We start from the raw sequence: 19,160 nt of genomic DNA, 5'->3' as shown, positions 1-19,160 counted from the left end.
TACCTGGTCTGTATGGCTCAGTAGAGCAGTGAATTTACCAAATGAGCCATTGGGGAACCCTAGATGAGGAGTTTTTACAAGAGCTACAGTCTGGTTTGAACCTCTGTGCACAACATTATGTAAGCTGGCAAGGCCAATGTTTATTGCCCATCTCTGATTGACCTGAGAAGATGGTGGTGGGCCTTCTTCTTGAACCCGTGACAGTCCGTGTGGTATTCTTTGTGGCGGTTTGATACAACCCATTTTTGGGCGCTCAGAGGCTGAAGGGTAAATACCCTGTGGCAGAATGTTGGGGTCCACGGCTTCCCTGATATCGGACCTCAGGCCTCATTGTAATGGAGTCGCTCGCAACGACCCACCGGCAAAGACTGGAGAGGAAGCAAAGCAGCCTTTGGGTAAGTGGATCCGGGGGGTGGGGTCGAGGATGGGGGGTGGGGAGACAACACAAAGCCAGAGGGTTGAGGCAGTGAGTCAGACCAGGGGAGGTTGGGATTGGGTTGGGCAGCCTGGAATTGTGGGGGCTAGGGATGGGGGCGGGGGGGTGCGGGAGCATGGGCGATCTTGGATTGGGAGAGGAGGCTTGCTGAGATGTTTGGGGGTCAGGAGCAGTGGTGATTGGGAGGGGGGTTAAATGCGGGGTCAGCAGCAGTCCTACTCCTCCCGGTTTCACAGTCAGGTAAGTTTCTTAACCTCTCGGTTGCAGGTAATTCCTCAGGCTGGGTTCCCCGAGTGCAGCCCACAGCTAAGGTGCTTTTTAAAGAATATTTAAAGATATTTTATTGGCTTCAACTGGTTAAAATAGCCACAAAAAAACTCAAACATAGACATCCCTCTATGTGCAAACAATTACATTTTCATTTTACCAACATAAAAAATGACTCAGGTTGTGTATTTGGATCTATTGGCCTTGGAGGGAGTGCAGCGTAGGTTTACCAGAATAATACCTAGACTTCAAGGGTTAAGTTACGAGGAGAGATTACACAAATTAGGATTGTATTCCCTAGAATTTAGAAGGTTAAGGAGTGATCTGATCGAAGTTTTCAGGATATTAAGGGGAACAGATAGGGTAGAGAGAGAGAGAAACTATTTCCGCTGGTTGGGGATTCTGGGACTAGGGGGCATCATCTAAAAATTAGAGCCAGACCTTTCAGGAGTGAAATTAGGAAACACTTCTACACACAAAGGGTGGTCGAAGTTTGGATTGATAGATTTTGTTAGCCAAAGATATTAAGGGATGTGGAGCAAAGGCGGGTGGATGGAGTTAGGTCACAGATCAGCCATGATCTCACTGAATGATGGAACAGGCTCGAGGGGCTGAATGGCCTCCTCCTGCTCCTATCTAAAAATGTATAGCCTAGAAATGACTGTTGTTAGAAACGTGTGAACACTTAACACATTTGTATGAAACTATTTTGACCAATTATTGTACTGAAAACCTTTAAAGCATCTGAAGTAAACAGGTTAATGTCATTGTTTAAAATAGCAAAATAAATTCATCCAAATGCATTATCATTTATAAATCAATGTGACACAGTGTTCTTTCTGGGCTTACATCTTTATTTTAAAGTACTCTAACTTGCAGGCACCGATTCATACGTTACAGAATTTCACTTTCAGAGAACCTCTTGGCGCCCTTATTCGCATGCCTTCAGATGATCTATTTCTCACCAGACACAGAGTCGAACAGACGTCTGAATTAGCGCGAGAAGTTTCTCCTCACATAACCTTTCATCAGGCTTTGAAGCAAAACCATCAGTAAAGGAAGGTCCCACTCGTGGACTGGTTACTCTGCAGCCTCTCTGCACTGGCATTACCTCCTTGATGCAGAAGTGCTGATATCCTTTGAAAACTAGAAAAAAACAGATCTTTAAAAAGACGCCACAATAAACTGCTGATAAAACAGATAACATTGGGGTATATTTAGAAGTTTTTTTTTAAATTAAGCAGCCTAGATGAAGGACAGACAGATTACACCTAGATCAAGAAGAGGAGAATGTGATCAACATTCGGAAAGGGATAAAGGCCTAATCCAGCAGCGGTCACAGTTCCCTAATTATATTTTAAGTAATACTTGCATCAACATAGTGCTTCAGCGATTTAAACTGTCTCCAGTGCCCAGAGGGTGAATTTGTTTTGAAGTGTAGGGGGGGTGATTTTCCCAGCCCCGAGGAGGCAGGTTTGGAGGCGGAACAGTTGGCAAAATGGAAAAACTGAGGGTGGGTTCGGAACCTGCCTCCAACCCGCCTCCACGCAATTTTGCCGGAGGCGGGTTTGACGGGTGCGATTCGGTCCCGCCTCCATCAGTCAGTAGAGGTAAAGACCCTTAAATAGTAGTTAAGGGCCTCTTTAATCCTCTATAATCCTAGTTTGACAGGCCTTCACTATTTTACCACATTTGGGGGGCGATTTTCCCACTGGAGGCGAGATGGAGGCGGGTTTCGGTTTGGGTGGGCTTGAAACTCGCCTCCACTGATAAGTGCAAAAATTGCGATTTTCCCTGGTTGGCCACTTGATTTCAGAGGCGTGGGATGCTCTTGGTCAATTAGTGTTTTGGGACTGAAACTCGCCTCCGTTGACAGCACTTTTCCAGCCTGATTTTATGGCTTCTTGCTCCCTTGGCTCATTCCATAGCATTTCTGCCTATCCTGCACCACCTCCAACATCTTTTGAGAAACCACTATGTCCAATTCCAAGGCAAGGGCCTCCCCGAGGCTCTCAGATGAGGCGCTGCAAATTTTGGTTGAGGGGGTGAGAGCTAGCATGGAGGTGCTCTTCCACTTATCTGGGAGGAAGAGGCCTCCCAAAGAAACCAAGGCTGTGTGGGTACAGCTGGCAAGGGATATAACCTCCAGATCTGTGTGCAGATTGGGAGACTCTTTCTGTGTATTGATGAAATGCCATTGCTGTTGGAAAGCATTAAAAGGATTTGAAGCCAAAACGTTGGCGTTATGCCATCTGTTCTTTCGCCTTAGGCAGCTTCACATTGTGGGCACCGCCACACTTGCGTTGTCAGGTTGGTGGCCTGAGTGAAAAGAGGCCAGAGAGTCATGTCCATTGTCAATGATGTCCTAGGATGGAGCAAAGGACTTATGCCAACTTGGGCAAGCTATGCAAATCTGGCCATGATAAGTTCATCCCTTGCATCCCGGGCTCTGACCTCCTCCTCCTCCAGATCCTCCTCCTCCAGATCTGACTCCTCTTCCTCCTCATCCTCATCTGAGGTCCATGCAGAAAGAAAACAAATGGTTCCCATGCTGCTCGCAGATGCCTCCTTTGGGGAAGCGCTCATTGCAAGCGGGGAGAGAGTCTTCCCAGGAGGTCCCACAGTTGATGGAGTCAAGCTGCAGCACCTCCGACTTCGGAAGGCCTTCTAAAAGTGCTCAGAGATCTTTTAAAGCCAAGGTCTGGCTCTTGCAAGTAATCCTTGCTGCAATAAACAATGTCTTGTTGGACCTGCAGCAGTGAGGAGGCAACCCACGAGTCAACCCGCCAGGTTTACCTGGCGTGATTCAGGAGGTGCGTGGATCACACCGAAATGCTGGAACAATCACGAGGGCCTCTAAAATAGGCTTAGAGAGGACCTTAACAAGCATTTAAGGATGTTAAATAACGCAATGGCCAGCTGGAGGCGAGAGTGTTTCCCGACCTCCAAAATCGGAACCGGCAAAATCCCACGGAGGTGGGTTGGAGGCGGGTTCCGAACCCGACCACTTTGAATCAGATTTTCCTGCCTTTACCGCCTCCAAACCCGCCTCCTCCGATGTCAGAAAATCATCCCCCTGCAGCGTGTTGCACGACCCTTCTAAACCACGCCAGCTAATCCTGGCGGGTTGACAAGTGGGTGGCCTCCTCACAGCTGCAGCTCCACCATTAAAACGGAGCTTTCATCAGGGAGCAGTTGCAGGTGGCAGACTTTTGTTCCACAGGTCTTTCAGCACTTTTAGCAGGCCTACTGAAGTCGGAGGTGCTGCAGCTTCTATCTCTCAACTGTGGGACCTCCTTGGAAGACCCTCTCCCCGCTTGGGCTGAGCGCTTCCGCAACGGAGGTATCTGCCAGCAGCATGGGAACCATTTATTTCCTTTCACCATGGCCCTCAGATTCGGATGAGGAGCAGCCACGGCAGCAGTAGAACCAGGCAGCTCAGCAGCAACAGCAGCAGGAGCCCCGACCTCCTGCTCACCCACCTGATGCTGCACAGGGCAGAAGCCACCAGCGCATAGAAGCACGTCATGCAAGGAATGCACTCATCCTGGCGAGATTTGCATAGGTTGCCCATTGTGGCACATGTGCTTGGCTCCTTCTTAACACATGGCATTTCATCAATAAACAGAAACAATCACCCAATCTGCACACAGATCTGGAGGTTATATCCCTTGCCAGCTGGACCCACACAGCCTTGGTTTCTTTGGGAGGCCTCTTCCTCCCAGATGAGGGGAAGAGCAACTCCCTGCTAGCTCTCGCCCCCTCAACCAGGATACCCAGCGCCTCATCCGAGAACCTCGGGGAGGCCCTTGCCTTGGAGCTGGCCATTCTTCAAGGAGATAACAGCTTGGAGGTGGTGCAGCATCGACCAAAAACCAGTGGAATGAGCCAAGGCAGCAAGCGGCCCTTAAATGTATCTGGATAAGTGACGTCAGCAGAGGCGAGTTTCAGTCCCAAAACACTCATTGGCCCAGGGGAACCCACACCTCTGAAAGTAACTGGCCAATTAGGGGAAAATCGCAAATCCTCCCGCCTGACAGTGGAGGCGGGTTTGGAACCCACCCAAACCGCAACCCGCCTCCAGCCTGCCTCCAACCCGCCTCCAGCCCGCCTCCAACCCGCCTCCAGCCCGCCTCCAGCCCGCCTCCAACCCGCCTCCAACCCGCCTCCAGCCCGCCTCCAACCCGCCTCCAGCCCGCCTCCAGCCCGCCTCCAACCCGCCTCCAACCCACCTCCAACCCGCCTCCATTGGGAAAATCGCGCCCGCAGTGACTGCTGTTATGCAGGTAAATACAGCAGCTGTTCAACATCAGCAACATCCCCAAAAAGCAGTGAAATAAATGACCCATTAATCTGCTTTCTGCGGTGTGGGCTGAGGCAGACATGTTGGCTGAGACACCAGGAGAATTCCTTGCGGTCGAAAGTGGACTATCCAGGTTAATAAGGGAATAACAAACTAACCAGCAGCAGTGGCATGATCTTCCTCATGGGTCTGAAGACTCCTTACCTCACAAGCATTCGTTGCAGGTTCTGAGATTTTCAATCCTTTTACTGATCATCCAAATTATGTAGGAAATGGTCATTAGGTTCTCAAAATAGCCATCTTAAGTGAGAAGTCGGCCAGATTTAAAAGACGACAAGATTTTAATAATTCAGTCACACATGTCTGCTAAGTGTTCAGAAGCATATGTTACCCTGTGATGGTGAAATCCTACTTGTAATATTGCACCTCAGGGATAAGTGTGTTTGCCTTATTCACTACCTTCTGTGTAATACTCCATACTTATGTCTGTAGTTTTACAACTTTCAACATCATTTTGGCTCCTACAGAAAACAGTTATATTTATAAGTGACACAAAATATCAGAACTAAAGCACATCTTCACAAAATGACAAGTGCATTTAGTTTCATTAAACATGAAGACTTCTTTTGCTAGATACCTTCTTTCCCAGGCACTTTGAAAGCGCTGCTCTCATTTTCTGTCACGTCAACACAAGGCACGGGCCCCGATCGTATCTGGGAGACGTGCTGGGAGCGGCGAGGTGGGGCAGGGGTCCGATATCGCGGGGGAACCCGGAAGTGTGTTAACCACGTCTGTCAGTGGCTTTTTAACGCACCCACCTCGCTATCATTTTACCCCCGGGTGTGCCGTGCAATGCGCGACTGCGGGCGTGTTGGGGACCCGCCTGACGCGATCTCAACTCCAGTATTTAAAGGGCCAATGGAAAGATGCAATTTGGAGGTGTTGGAGTTCAAGAGAAGAGAGGAAGAAGGCGAGGAATGGAAGTGAGACATGCAAAGCCTTTAATGATGCCTCACTTGATGTGATGCCGGGGGCTATGAGGAGCCGGAGTGGGATAACATTCCCCAGCAATGGGGGGAAGAAGCCTGTGGCAGAGACCAAGAAGGCGGGACTGGAGGTGGCCCAGGAGGTCAGCAGCAGGAGCATTGTACCACGCTCCTGGATTCAGTGCAGGAAGCACTTTAATGACCTAACCGGGTCAGGAAAGAAACATAGAAACATAGAAACATAGAAGATAGGAGCAGGAGTAGGCCATTCGGCCCCTCGAGTCTGCTCCGCCATTCAATGTGATCATGGCTGATCATCCAAATTCAGTACCCTGTCCCTGCCTTCTCTCCATATCCCTTGATCCCTTTAACCTTAAGAAATATATCCAACTCTTTCTTGAATATATTTAATGAATTGGCCTCTACTGCCTTCTGTGGTAGAGAATTCCACAGGTTCACCACTCTCTGGGTGAAGAAATTCCTCATCTCTGTCCTAAATGGCTTACCCCTTATCCTTAGACTGTGACCCCTGGTTCTGGACTCCCCGACCATCGGGAACATCCTTCCAGAATCTAGTCCGTCTAGTCTTGTTAGAATTTTATAAGTTTCGATGAGATCCCCTCTCATTCTTCTAAACTCCAGCAAGTACAAGCCCAATCGACCGAATCTCTCCTCATACGTCATTCCTGCCATCCCAGGTATCAGCCTGGTGAATCTTTGCTGCACTCCCTCCATGGCAAGAACATCCTTCCTCAGATACGGCGACCAAAACTGCACACAATACTCAAGATGTGGCCTCACCAAGGCCCTGTACAACTGCAGCAAGACATCCTTGTTCCTGTACTCAAACCCTCTTGCTACGAAGGCCAACATACCATTTGCCTTCTTAACCGCCTGCTGCACCTGCATGCTTACTTTCAGCGACTGGTGCACAAGGACGCCCAGGTCTCGTTGCACTTCCCCTTCTCCCAATCTATTGCCATTTAGATAATAATCTGCCTTCCTGTTTTTGACACCAAAGTGGATAAACTCGCACTTATCCACGTTACATTGCATCTGCCATGCTTCTGCCCAATCACCCAACCTGTCCAAATCATATTGGAGTTTCTCGGCATCCTCTTCACAGCAAACACGCCCACCCAGCTTTGTGTCATCTGCAAACTTGGAGATATTACATCTAGTTCCCTCGTCCATATCATTAATATATATTGTGAATAGCTGGGGTGAAAGGATCGATCCCTGCGGTACCCCACTAGTCACTGCCCGCCACTCGGAAAAAGAGCCGTTTATTCCAACTCTTTGCTTTCTGTCCGCCAACCAGTTCTCTATCCAAGTCAATACCTTGCCCCCAATCCCATGTGCCTTAATTTTACACGCTAATCTCTTATGCGGGACCTTATCGAAAGCCTTTTGAAAATCCAAATACACCACATCCACTGGTTCTCCCTTATCTATTTTACCAGTTACATCCTCAAAAAATTCCAGTAGATTAGTCAAGCACGATTTACCTTTTGTAAATCCATGTTGACTTTGTCCGATCCGGTCACTTTTTTCCAAGTGCTCTGCTATTACAGCCTTTATAATGGACTCTAGCATTTTCCCCACTACCGATGTCAGGCTTACCGGTCTGTAATTCCCCGTTTTCTCTCTACCACCCTTTTTGAACAGTGGGGTAACATTAGCTACCCGCCAATCCATGGGTACTGTTCCAGAGTCTATCGAATTTTGGAAGATGACCAGCAATGCATCTACTATCTCTAGGGCCACTTCCTTAAGTACCCTAGGATGTAGATTATCAGTCCCTGGGGGTTTATCGGCCCTCAATCCCGTCAATTTCCCTAACACCATTTCCCTACAAATACTGATTTCTATCAGTTCCTCCCTTTCATTAGACCCTATGTTCCCTGACATCTTTGGGAGGTTATTTGTGTCCTCCTTTGTGAAGACAGAACCAAAGTATGTATTTAATTGGTCTGCCATGTCTTTGTTCCCCATTATAAATTCCCCGGATTCTGACTGCAAGGGACCTACGCTTGACTTCACCAATCTTTTTCTCTTCACATATCTATAAAAGCTTTTACAGTCAGTTTTTATGTTCCCTGCAAGCTTACTCTCATAATCTATTTTCCCCCTCTTAATTAATCCCTTTTTCCTCCTTTGTTGGATCCTAAACTGCTCCCAATCCTCAGGTTTACTGCTTTTTCTGGCCAATTTATATGTCCTCTCCTTGGATCTTATGCTATCCCTAATTTCCCTTGTTAGCCACGGTTGAGTCACCTTTTTTGTTTTATTTTTATGCCAAACTGGGATGAACAAATTCTGTAGTTCATCCATGCGATCTTTGAATGTTTGCCATTGCCCATCCACCGTCAACCCTTTGTGAGTACAGTTGCACATTCACCTACATCCTGCTCTGCGCATCACCCCACCCCCTCACTCTGCCTTCTCAAGCTACTCCAGCGCAGCACTCCTCGCACCCACTTACCCTGCAGGTGCACCCATCCCTCTCTGTCTATGCACTTCCTCACATCCCCATCTATCCATCCACCACTCCCACTCACCCTCATCCTTATGCAATTTCATGCCCCTCCCTGATACTCACCCTCACCACATGCTCTCCATCCATCAGATGAACACATGACATTACACTCACTCACAAGTCTGTTCTTTCCCCCGTTGCAGGAGAAGAGAACACAGAACATGAGGGAGAGGGAGAGGACCAGAGGTGACCCTCCGGCCATCTCACAACTCACAAGTGCAGAGGAGGAAGCCCTGGAGATCAGTGGAGTTTCAACGTCCCTGCCATCAGAGATGGGGGGATGAGGAGATGGGGAGATGGGGAGATAGGGAGATGGGGAGATGAGGAGATGAGGAGATGGGGAGGTGGGGAGATGAGGAGATGGGGAGATGGGGAGATGAGGAGATGGGGAGATGTGGAGATGGGGAGATGGGGAGATGAGGAGATGGGGAGATGAGGAGATGGGGAGATGGGGAGATGGGGAGATGGGGAGATGAGGAGATGAGGAGATGGGGAGATGAGGAGATGGGGAGATGGGGAGATGAGGAGATGGGGAGATGAGGAGATGGGGAGATGAGGAGATGGGGAGATGTGGAGATGGGGAGATGGGGAGATGTGGAGATGGGGAGATGAGGAGATGGGGAGATGGGGAGATGGGGAGATGAGGAGATGGGGAGATGGGGAGATGAGGAGATGGGGAGATGGGGAGATGAGGAGATGGGGAGATGAGGAGATGGGGAGATGAGGAGATGGGGAGTTGGGGAGATGAGGAGATGGGGAGATGGGGAGATGGGGAGATGGGATGGGGAGATGGAGAGATGGAGAGATGGGGAGATGGAGAGATGGAGAGATGGGGAGATGGAGAGATGGGGAGATGGGGAGATGGGGAGATGGGGAGCTCCCTGCTACCTGCTGACACAATTAAATATCAGACAGCCACATGTCATATGGACCTTAGTCATGATGACTTGATGTCAACAGCGAGTGAAATATGATCATGTTCATATTGAGAAGTTGCAACATTTTTTCTTCGCCGGCACTCAGTCACACCTTTTATCTCCAACAAGGTCTTCATGTGTGCAGCAGGAGTCCATGGACCTCGTGGATGACAATTCCCCAGAGGAGCTCGATCGTTCTGAGAGAGTACCGTCACAGGGCTCACACAGACCAGGCACCAGCTCAGATACTCACACTTTGATGGGACCAGTAAGACAGATAGTTGGGTTTTCACGTGGTGACTCACCCTTCACAAGTGAGCAAGAGCAGGTGGTGGTGGCAGGGGCAGCTGTGGAGAGTCCGTGTCGGAGGGTGCAGCCCTCTCCAAACTCTGCTCAGCTGGACACAGAGGCTGTACCCAGGGGCCGTCGATGACGAGGATAATCATGGAGCAGCAACAGAGAATGTGGGATGTACTGACAGGCCTTCCAAGCACCCTGTCCACGATTACAATAACAACTTGTATTTGTATAGCACCTTTAACATAGCAAAACATCCCAAGGCATTGCACAGGAGCGATTATCAAACAAAATTTGACACCGAGCCACATAAGGAGATATTAGGTCAGGTGACCAAAAGCTTGGTCAAAAAGGTAGCTTTTAAGGAGCGTCTTAAAGGAGGAAAGAGAGGTAGAGAGGCGGAGTGGTTTAGGGAGGGAGTTCCAGAGCTTGGGGCCTCGGCAACAGAAGGCACGGCCGCCTATGGTTGAGCGATTATAATTAGGGGATGCTCAAGAGGCAGAATTGGAGGAGCGCAGATATCTCATAGAAACATAGAAGATAGGAGCAGGAGTAGGCCATTCGGCCCCTCGAGCCTGTTCCGCCATTCTATGCGATCATGGCTGATCATCCTAATTCAGTACCCTGTCCCTGCTTTCTCCCCATATCCCTTGATCCCCTTAGCCTTAAGTTTTTTGGGGTTTTTTTGTGATCAATGCAGTAGGTTTTATTTCTGGGTACAGCCCATTATTCTGACAGCAGTAATACAGGGTCAGGAGTTACGGGATCTAAACAATCGAACAGAGCCTGTTACCCGTGAACGAAGGTTTAGTTCAGTGAGCTCGGGCTGGTGGGAATCAACCTCGAGGGGCTGTGGGGCTGGAGGAGATTACAGAGATAGGAAGGGACGAGGCCATGAAGGATTTGAAAACAAGGATGAGAATTTTTAAATCGAGGCATTGCTTAACCGGGAGCCAATGTAGGTCAGCGAGCACAGGGGTGATGGGCGAACAGGACTGTTATTGGCATTGAACTGTTTGCTGTTTGATAGAATGATAGTCACTTCAACTTGATGGAGAACAATCTGGTCTAAACCCTCGGGCAAGAGACAACTGGTCACCCCTGCAATGCATCAGTGATGAGTTCTCCGCTGTTGTTTGCACTGGTCCGTGATTTCCTTCAATCCCCACGTTACTCGATAAGACAAGACTGTGAATGAAAGCTCTGACTGAATGGTAAGGTAATAAATAATGTATATTTAGTGAAATGAGTCCTACTGGAGGATATTAGCTGTGGTCTGATGCTTCAAACTGACTTGCCCGTTCTCAATTCTCCATTTCAGATAGTCTACCCTTTACAGTCAAAGGGAAAGAAAGAACTTGCATTTCTATAGCGCCTTTCCTGACCTCAGGATGTCCTAAAGTGCTTTACAGCCAATGAAGCATTGTTGAAGTGTAGCCACTGTTGTAATCTCGATCGATCCCTGGGATGAGAGGGTTGTCCTGTGAGGAGAGATTGAGTAGATTGGGCCGATACTCTCTGGAGTTTAGAAGAATGGGAGGTGATCTTATTGAAACACACAAGATTCTGAGGGGGATTGACAGGGTAGATGCTGAGAGGTTGTTTCCCCTGGCTGGAGAGTCTAGAACCAGGGGCCATAGTCTCAGGATAAGGGGTCGGCCATTTAAGACTGAGATGAGGAGGAATATCTTCACTCAGAGGGTTGTGAATCTTTGGAATTCTCTGCCCCAGAGGGCTGTGGAGGCTGAGTAGTTGAGTATATTCAAGGCTGAGATCGATAGATTTTTGGACTCTAGGGGAATCAATGGATATGGGGATCGGGCTGGAAAGTGGAGTTGAGGTCGAAGATCAGCCATGATCTTATTGAGTGGTGGAGCAGGCTCGAGGGGTCGAATGGCCGACTCCTGCTCCTAATTCTTATGTTCTTATGTAGTTAATTTTGACACCTTCAGCCCCCGGTGAGCAGGCAGTAGATAGGCCTGGAGCCTACAAGATCCTTTTGGAGCAAATTTAAGATATTGGGCTGACCAATACGGCTGCACTATTGGAGAATAGAAATGACAACAATTTCACAAAAAATGGCACCAGAACATGCCAGAAATAAGTATTGTCGGTGACCTTCTGTCCCAAGGTGGTCGCCCAGATTGTCTGTGAGGACACGATTGAAATTCACTAGATTTTAAATAGTGTGATTTTTCCTTTAAATAGATGCGGCATTGAAAGTTCCCACAGTGTGACGTTGTACACCACAGGGAATACATTTGCACTGTTTAATTAACGGAGGGAATGTGTGCTGTTTCTGACATTACAGACATTATACCACCGCGATTCCTAATCTGCAGTCACACCAGCCATGTGGAAGGTTGGGTATTAATTATCATCATTTATCTTATGTCAACTGCTTTAGCCTTTTGAGCACTTGCTTTGTTTCAGTGCTGCTTTATACCTAACCCTCCTATAGTGCGATACTGCGAAGATTATATTGATATTAATATTTATAGCAAAGAGTTGGAAAAGCTGCACTGAGCTAAATGCAATAAAATAAAGCGAATCAACAAAAAGATATCCAGTGAGTTCCAAATTGTACGAAATCAGTGTGGTAGGGAATGATCCATCGACCCAAACCCATGACTGCAGAACCACAGCACAATCTTTCACTTACATTGTTCTCAGAATAAGCTGAATCTGGGCCCTTAAATTACATCATGGAATACCAGCATACGAGCACCGACATGCTCACGTGGACCTTCTCTCAGAGGAGCGGTTAACCCTTTTGTTATAAATTTGTTAGTGCCTCCGTTGAAATTACAGAGCGAAGAATTTGAGACAAACATGTTAGCATTCATCCGCTGGTGTTCCGTGGTATAAATTCAGGGCCCAGGTATTGCATTTCGTGCTGAAACACTCCTTTGACACTCAAAGCATTCATTAATAAATACTTCATTTTTGTAAACATTATTTGCTCTCACTGATTTATCTACAATAAATGCTTCACAGTCTCAGCTATATATTATCTGCCATATAGTGATTATCCCCAGAAACGGTTGCAATTTGCATAATACAATCTATTATTTATCCAGCAAAAATGAAACACAATTGCAAAGGGAGCTTTAAAGGGTAGCTCTTTGTCAGTTAATACCAACACTGTATGATTGCAGCTAGAGTCACAAGCGGTGATGTTCTTTTCTTCTACTATCAGTATGCATTAGGAGCCCCTGCAACTTTTGTTACTGGAACACATGTTTTGTTACGCTGGTCACATCACTGCATATGACAATGAAACAACAGCAGTTTTACTTTAAAATCCTCCTTTCCTCTTAACACACGTGCAGCTATAACATGCTGCACAGCTGAGTGGCAGAAGATCACCAGTCCCCATGTCTGTCTGTCTGGCCTTTAAGTTTTATGGTGCATCATGTACATTTTTAGCTAGTGTAAACTTTACTTCTTGAAACAAACACATTCCTATTTAAATATTTATCAGAATGATGTTGCTTGTTACAATGGCTGGGGATTAAGGGGAAAGGAGGCGCTTCCATCTCATTGAAATGTATAAAATTCTGACAGGGTTAGACAGACTAGATGCAGGGAGGATGTTTCCCCTGGCTGGGTGGTCTAGAACGAGGGGTCACAGTCTCAGGATACGGGGTAGGACATTTAGGACTGAGATGAGGAGAAATTTCTTCTCTCAGAGGGTGGTGAACCTGTAGAATTCTCTACCACAGAAGGCTGTGGAGGCCAAGTCACTGACTATATTTAAGAAGGAGATCGATAGATTTCTAGACACAAAAGGCATCAAGGGGTATGGGGAGAAACATAGAAACATAGAAGATAGGAGCAGGAGTAAGCCATTCGGCCCCTTGAGCCTGCTCCACCATTCAATGCGATCATGGCTGATCATCCAAATTCAGTACCCTGTCCCTGCCTTCTCTCTCCATATCCCTTGATCCCTTTAGCCTTAAGAAATATATCCAACTCCTTCTTGGATATATTTAATGAATTGGCCTCTACTGCCTCTATTATATTGCATCTGCCATGCTTCTGCACAATCACCCAACCTGTCCAAATCATCCTGGAGTTTCTCGGCATCCTCCTTACAGCACACACTCCCACCCAGCTTTGTGTTGTCTGCAAACTTGGAGATATTACATCCAATTCCCTTGTCTAGATCATTAATATAAATTGTAAATAGCTGGGGTGCCAGGACCGATCCCTGCGTACCCCACTAGTCACTGCCTGCCACTCGGAAAAAGACCCGTTTATTCCAACTCTTTGTTTTCTGTCTGCCAACCAGTTCTCTATCCAAGTCAATACCTTGCCCCCAATCCCATGTGCCTTAACTTTACACACTAATCTCTTATGCGGGACCTTATCGAAAGCCTTCTGAAAGTCCAAATACACCACATCCACTGGTTCTCCCTTATCAATTTTACCAGTTACATCCTCAAAAAATTCCAGTAGATTAGTCAAGCACGATTTATCTTTTGTAAATCCATGTTGACTTTGTCCGATCCTGTCACTGTTTTCCATGTGCTCTGCTATTGCATCTTTTATAGTGGACTCTAGCATTTTCCCCACTACCGATGTCAGGCTTACTGGTCTATAATTCCCCGTTTTCTCTCTACCACCTTTTTTGAATAGTGGGGTAACATTAGCTACCCTCCAATCCATGGGTACTGTTCCAGAGTCTATCGAATTTTGGAAGATGATCAGCAATGCATCTACTATTTCTAGGGCCACTTCCTTAAGTACCCTAGGATGTAGATTATCAGGCCCTGGGGATTTATCGGCCTTCAATCCCATCAATTTCCCTAACACCATTTCCCTACAAATACTGATTTCTTTCAGTTCCTCCCTCTCATTAGACCCTATGTTCCCGACATCTCTGGGAGGTTATTTGTGTCCTCCTTTGTGAAGACAGAACCAAAGTATGTAATTGGTTGAGAGAGCGGGAATATGGTATTGAGATAGAGGATCAGCCATGATCATATTGAATGGCGGAGTAGGCTCGAAGGGCCGAATGGCCGACTCCTGCTCCTATTTTTCTATGTTTCTATTAGTTCCATCTATACTTGCCTCTTCTGAAAACAATGGAATCAAAAATGCTGATTTAAAACTCATGCCTTTCCCCATCAGTCACTGACGCGGGCCATCCTATAATTCTGCAGGTGCTCACAGCCATCAAATGGCTCTTCGCGATAACTGATCCTCAATAGTGAATATCAGCGGGTATATGGTTACGGAGGACATTACATCCTTTTCTCATCCTAATCCCACACTTTCTAGCACGAGTCACTGAAATCTGATCACGACTTTGAACCTTGGCTGATTTTTTCTTCTGCCTGGCTCAGGGACATTGTGGCCAATTTTTGTTCCTTCACCACTAGCCTGGCTGTAGCTCTGCACCATGTGGTTCCAATGAGAAATACGGACCCTTGGAGCATTGTAAATCACAGCTCATTCATTTATCTTAATGTAATGACAATAGTTCCCTTTCCCCTATTAATTAGATGGTTCTAATTGAAGCAGCCGCCAACAGATAGTATGTAGCTTGTCACAAATTACCATGAAATAGGGTTATATTTAATTGGCTTGGAATTCCGCAGAACAGTCAAAGACTTACCCCCTGCATAGTACAAGGTGTGTGGTGATTGGGAGTGATTCAGTCTGTTCCGATTCATCATACACTCTGTTGAGTGTCTAACTGGCTCTGAATGTTGTATGCTTACCTGAATGACAAAGCCTTTGAAATATCTAGGAATAATCCTGGATGTTTGCAGTGAATTTCTCCTGTATGCAACCATCCTGATGTGATTGGCATGCTGGCGCTACCAAGGGTAGTGAACTGCTAAATCGGAATTTGATTAATCACCGCCCTTTCTTTTGTAACTTCTTCACCTTGACTTACACAATGCCTGAACCTTTAAAGAATGCATCGGTTGACAGAATAAAAAATTACCTGCTCAATCGACTCTGGGCTAAAATTGGAAGAGACAAGCTGTCCAGTTTATTAGCTCCTTTAAAAGTGCTGCAATTGCATTTACTGACTTTTCCCAATAGATCACCACTGAAGAAGCAGCCAAGAACCAGCCCACAGATCGATACCTTCTATTCTCAATCGTATTCTTGTAACCTGACACTTCCTTAATTAAACTTATAAAGTTGCCTTTCCTCTCTCTAGCAGGCTATCTCACTTAGAACACGTACCCACATTTCCCAATTAAATCATTGATTCTGCACTAATCTGGTTACTGTCCTTCCATATAGTTTTGGAATTATTCCAAATGTGCCAGTTGCAACATCTTTAGTTCAAAGGGCACTAAGTGCACTTTGCTAAAGCTGCACCAAATACAGTTGCTAAGGCTATATCTAAGGAAATACAAAGACCGCAAAAAAGGAGTCACTAACAATTTCTGTGAAACAATAAGCTGGACTAGATCACCAATTCTCATCCAGCTTCACATTACTGCAGAATCAATTGCTGTTTCATTTAATAAACATATTACCAGAATCAAACTATTTATGTTCAGTCAAGAGATATCCACAAATATTTATTTTAATGCTTTATTACATTTCAACAATGCCACCACTAAGTATTTTAGAATGTTTCTAGCCACCTTTCTGCTGGATGCTGAATCAAGACTTTATTCAAACATATTCCCAGGTAACATTCTAACTGCACACTCTCCCCTCAATACATTGGAATTACACCCCTGCACACTGATGGTAGAGAGGTAGTGTGGAGCTAGATAACTCACTGTACAAATCTTTCCATCATCATTTGTTACTGATACACTGGTTTATATTCTACGATAAATCAAGCATCCCAGAGCTGCCTTATCTTAGGGAGCAATTGGTGTCTTATCAAAATATCCACTAACATTTGCATGGCTGTGTGAATTGGTAACACTGAATATCAGAAATTAAATCAGGAATATGTACAAAAGCACAGCGCACTTCTTCAATTACAGCACACCAAGGAAGATTGATTTGATTCCATTCATCTGGGGGACATAATGCTAGTGCAGCGTTCAAAGGATAACTAGACAGTTTGAAATATCGAGTCGAATGTATGAAAAAATTCCCCAAACATTCCAAGTGTTGCACTTTAAGGAGAACCCGAGCATTGCCTGGACAATAACCAGAGTGAATTCACACCGACATTTGTCTGTTTGAGAAAATGAGGAGCATAAATTGTAAAATATTAAATACTATGTTCAACACAAGGGAAAAGCAGACGTTCCATCATCTAGAGTGCAGACACATCTCATTCAGATATATTTCCTCCGACACAAGGCTGGAGTAAATGTGGTCAGTCATCTATCCTATTTTTTAGTTATCACTGCAGATTACAATGAGGCACAAACTGTTTCTCTGCAAGGGCTGCCAGAGAGGGAGGTACACGTGACAAGTCACTTGCACAATATATAATTCCAGGACAAATGCTTAAGGATTTCCTTGGTGTAAGCAATTGTAATTAATTCCACACTACTTAAAAAGACATTTCTACTCACGGTGCGTGGTGAGAGTCTGTCAGTCTGTTCCCTTTGACTGCTGTTTATTCTATTGCAGTACAGTACCTCCGCCGAGTTCCAAGGAGCTCACAGACGGATTGGTCTGATATTGCTGAGCGACCCTGGCAGCTTTGCTGGCTCTTGAAGGCTGTTCGTATCGTTAGTTTGACAAGCCATGACATAAAGTGCTGCACTCCAGCCCAAGTGCAGCACGTGCTACCCCTTCCTTCCCCTTCCCCCTCCCCACCCCACCCCCTGGGGCTGCACCATTTCACCTACACCTGGGTGGATCTATCAGGCTGTATCCCGGTTAGAGAGTTTGTGCTCCGTGACCCAACGAGCCTGCCGCTGTCACACTGGTTTCCTATTAAAAAGCCTCACCGTGGAATTGTATGAGTAATTGTGTGCGAAGGTAGTCTGGCCGGCAGATGTGAATAAGCTTCAGTGGAGCGGAGCGCGCAGTGCAGATGGGCTGTGTGCAGGGCACAAACAACACTTACCAAAGGCGTGATTGAAACAACAGCCCCCAATCTCCTTCTGTGGGGAAAAGGGGAACAGCCAATGAAACGCACCGACGGTAGGCTGTTTAAGGTACGGGTCTGCAACAATGCAGCCAACAAGAAGGAAAAAAAATATTTAAATGGAAAATAAAGAGGGAGAAAGGAAGCTCCCGTCAATAGGATAGGAATTCTCCAGTAAAATGCTCATTCTGCTGCCAACTCACTCTCTACATGGTGAGAAGATTAGCTTCCTGCATGTGCAATCTACAGAAAACAGAGCAAACCTTTTTATCACTATTACTTACTAAAATATGTACATTTAAAGCAACTTGGAACAAAGGTTTGCTTCATTTCATTTCTCTCTGACCACTTCTGGTAACTTTTACACAGCACTGCATCAGGTACAGGATTGGGGGGCTGGGGGTCTGTGGTCAATTACTCGTGACAGTAATTGATTGGAACTGAATTAACTGCTGATGAGCTCACAGGTACTGTATAATGGAGCCGGTGCTGCAATCACTCTCCGCTCCGACTCAGGTTTAGGGCAATTTGACCCTTCTTTGAAAATTAGAAATGACAGCAGAATCACTGACACATGCGCATACCACAGGCCAGATTATAATTTATACCGCACAGAATGACATGCTTTCTCTGTGGTATTTTATTCACTTTTCATGGAGATGGCATTACAATTGAGAGCAGGCAATACTGGAAAAGAAAACCGATTTCACAGCCCCATCACTTGAACCAGTTTGCATTCTGTCCATCTAAAAAACCCCATTTTAAATGAAAATTTGCGTTTCTAATAATGGCTTAGTTGACCTGCCCGGTTTGATCATAATATCACACAGCACAGGAGGAGGCCATTCGGCCCATCGTGTTTGTGCCGGCTCTTTGGTCGAGCTCTCCAATTAGTCCCAGTCCCCCGCTCTTTCCCCAGAGCCCTGCAAATTTTCCTTTCCAAATATTTATCCAATTCCCTTTTGAAAGTTACTATTGAATCTGCTTCCACCGCCCTTTCAGGCAGTGCGTTCCAGATCACAACTCACTGCGTAAAAAATGTTTCCTCATGTCGCCTCTGGTTCTTTTGCCAATCACCTTAAATCTGTGTCCTCTGGTTACCGACCCTTCAGCCAGTGGAAACAGCTTCTCCCCATTTACTCTATCAAAACTGTTCATGATATTGAACACCTCTATCAAATCTCCTCTCAATCTTCTCCGCTCCAAGGAGAACAACCCCAGCTTCTCCAGTCTCTCCACATAAGTGAAGTCCCTCATCCCTGGAATCATTCTCGTAAATCTTTTCTGCACCCTCTCTAAGGCCTTCACATCCTTCCTAAAGTGCGGTTTCCAGAATTGGACACAATACTCCAGCTGAGGCCGAACCAGTGTTTTATAAAG

At 46.2% G+C, this 19,160-nt stretch overlaps 1 protein-coding gene across 1 annotated transcript in view; it reads right to left on the bottom strand.

Moving 5' to 3' along the window:
• The window catches only part of LOC147105921 (semaphorin-3A-like), a 553,051-nt gene extending 535,598 nt beyond the window's left edge, over positions 1-17,453 (bottom strand). Inside the window, exon 1 of the mRNA XM_086010848.1 lies at positions 17,260-17,453. The gene's annotated coding sequence lies outside the window, so the exon portion shown is untranslated. The remainder of the gene's footprint in view (positions 1-17,259) is intronic.
• Between the last annotated feature and the right edge of the window lie 1,707 nt (positions 17,454-19,160).

This window comes from Somniosus microcephalus, chromosome 17 (assembly GCF_052327205.1).
Source record: "Somniosus microcephalus isolate GS21.2 chromosome 17, FLI_Smic_1.0, whole genome shotgun sequence".
NCBI lineage: Eukaryota > Metazoa > Chordata > Chondrichthyes > Squaliformes > Somniosidae > Somniosus > Somniosus microcephalus.
Note: the sequence above shows the minus strand (reverse complement) of the source record. Positions and strands in the feature narration are given on the sequence as shown.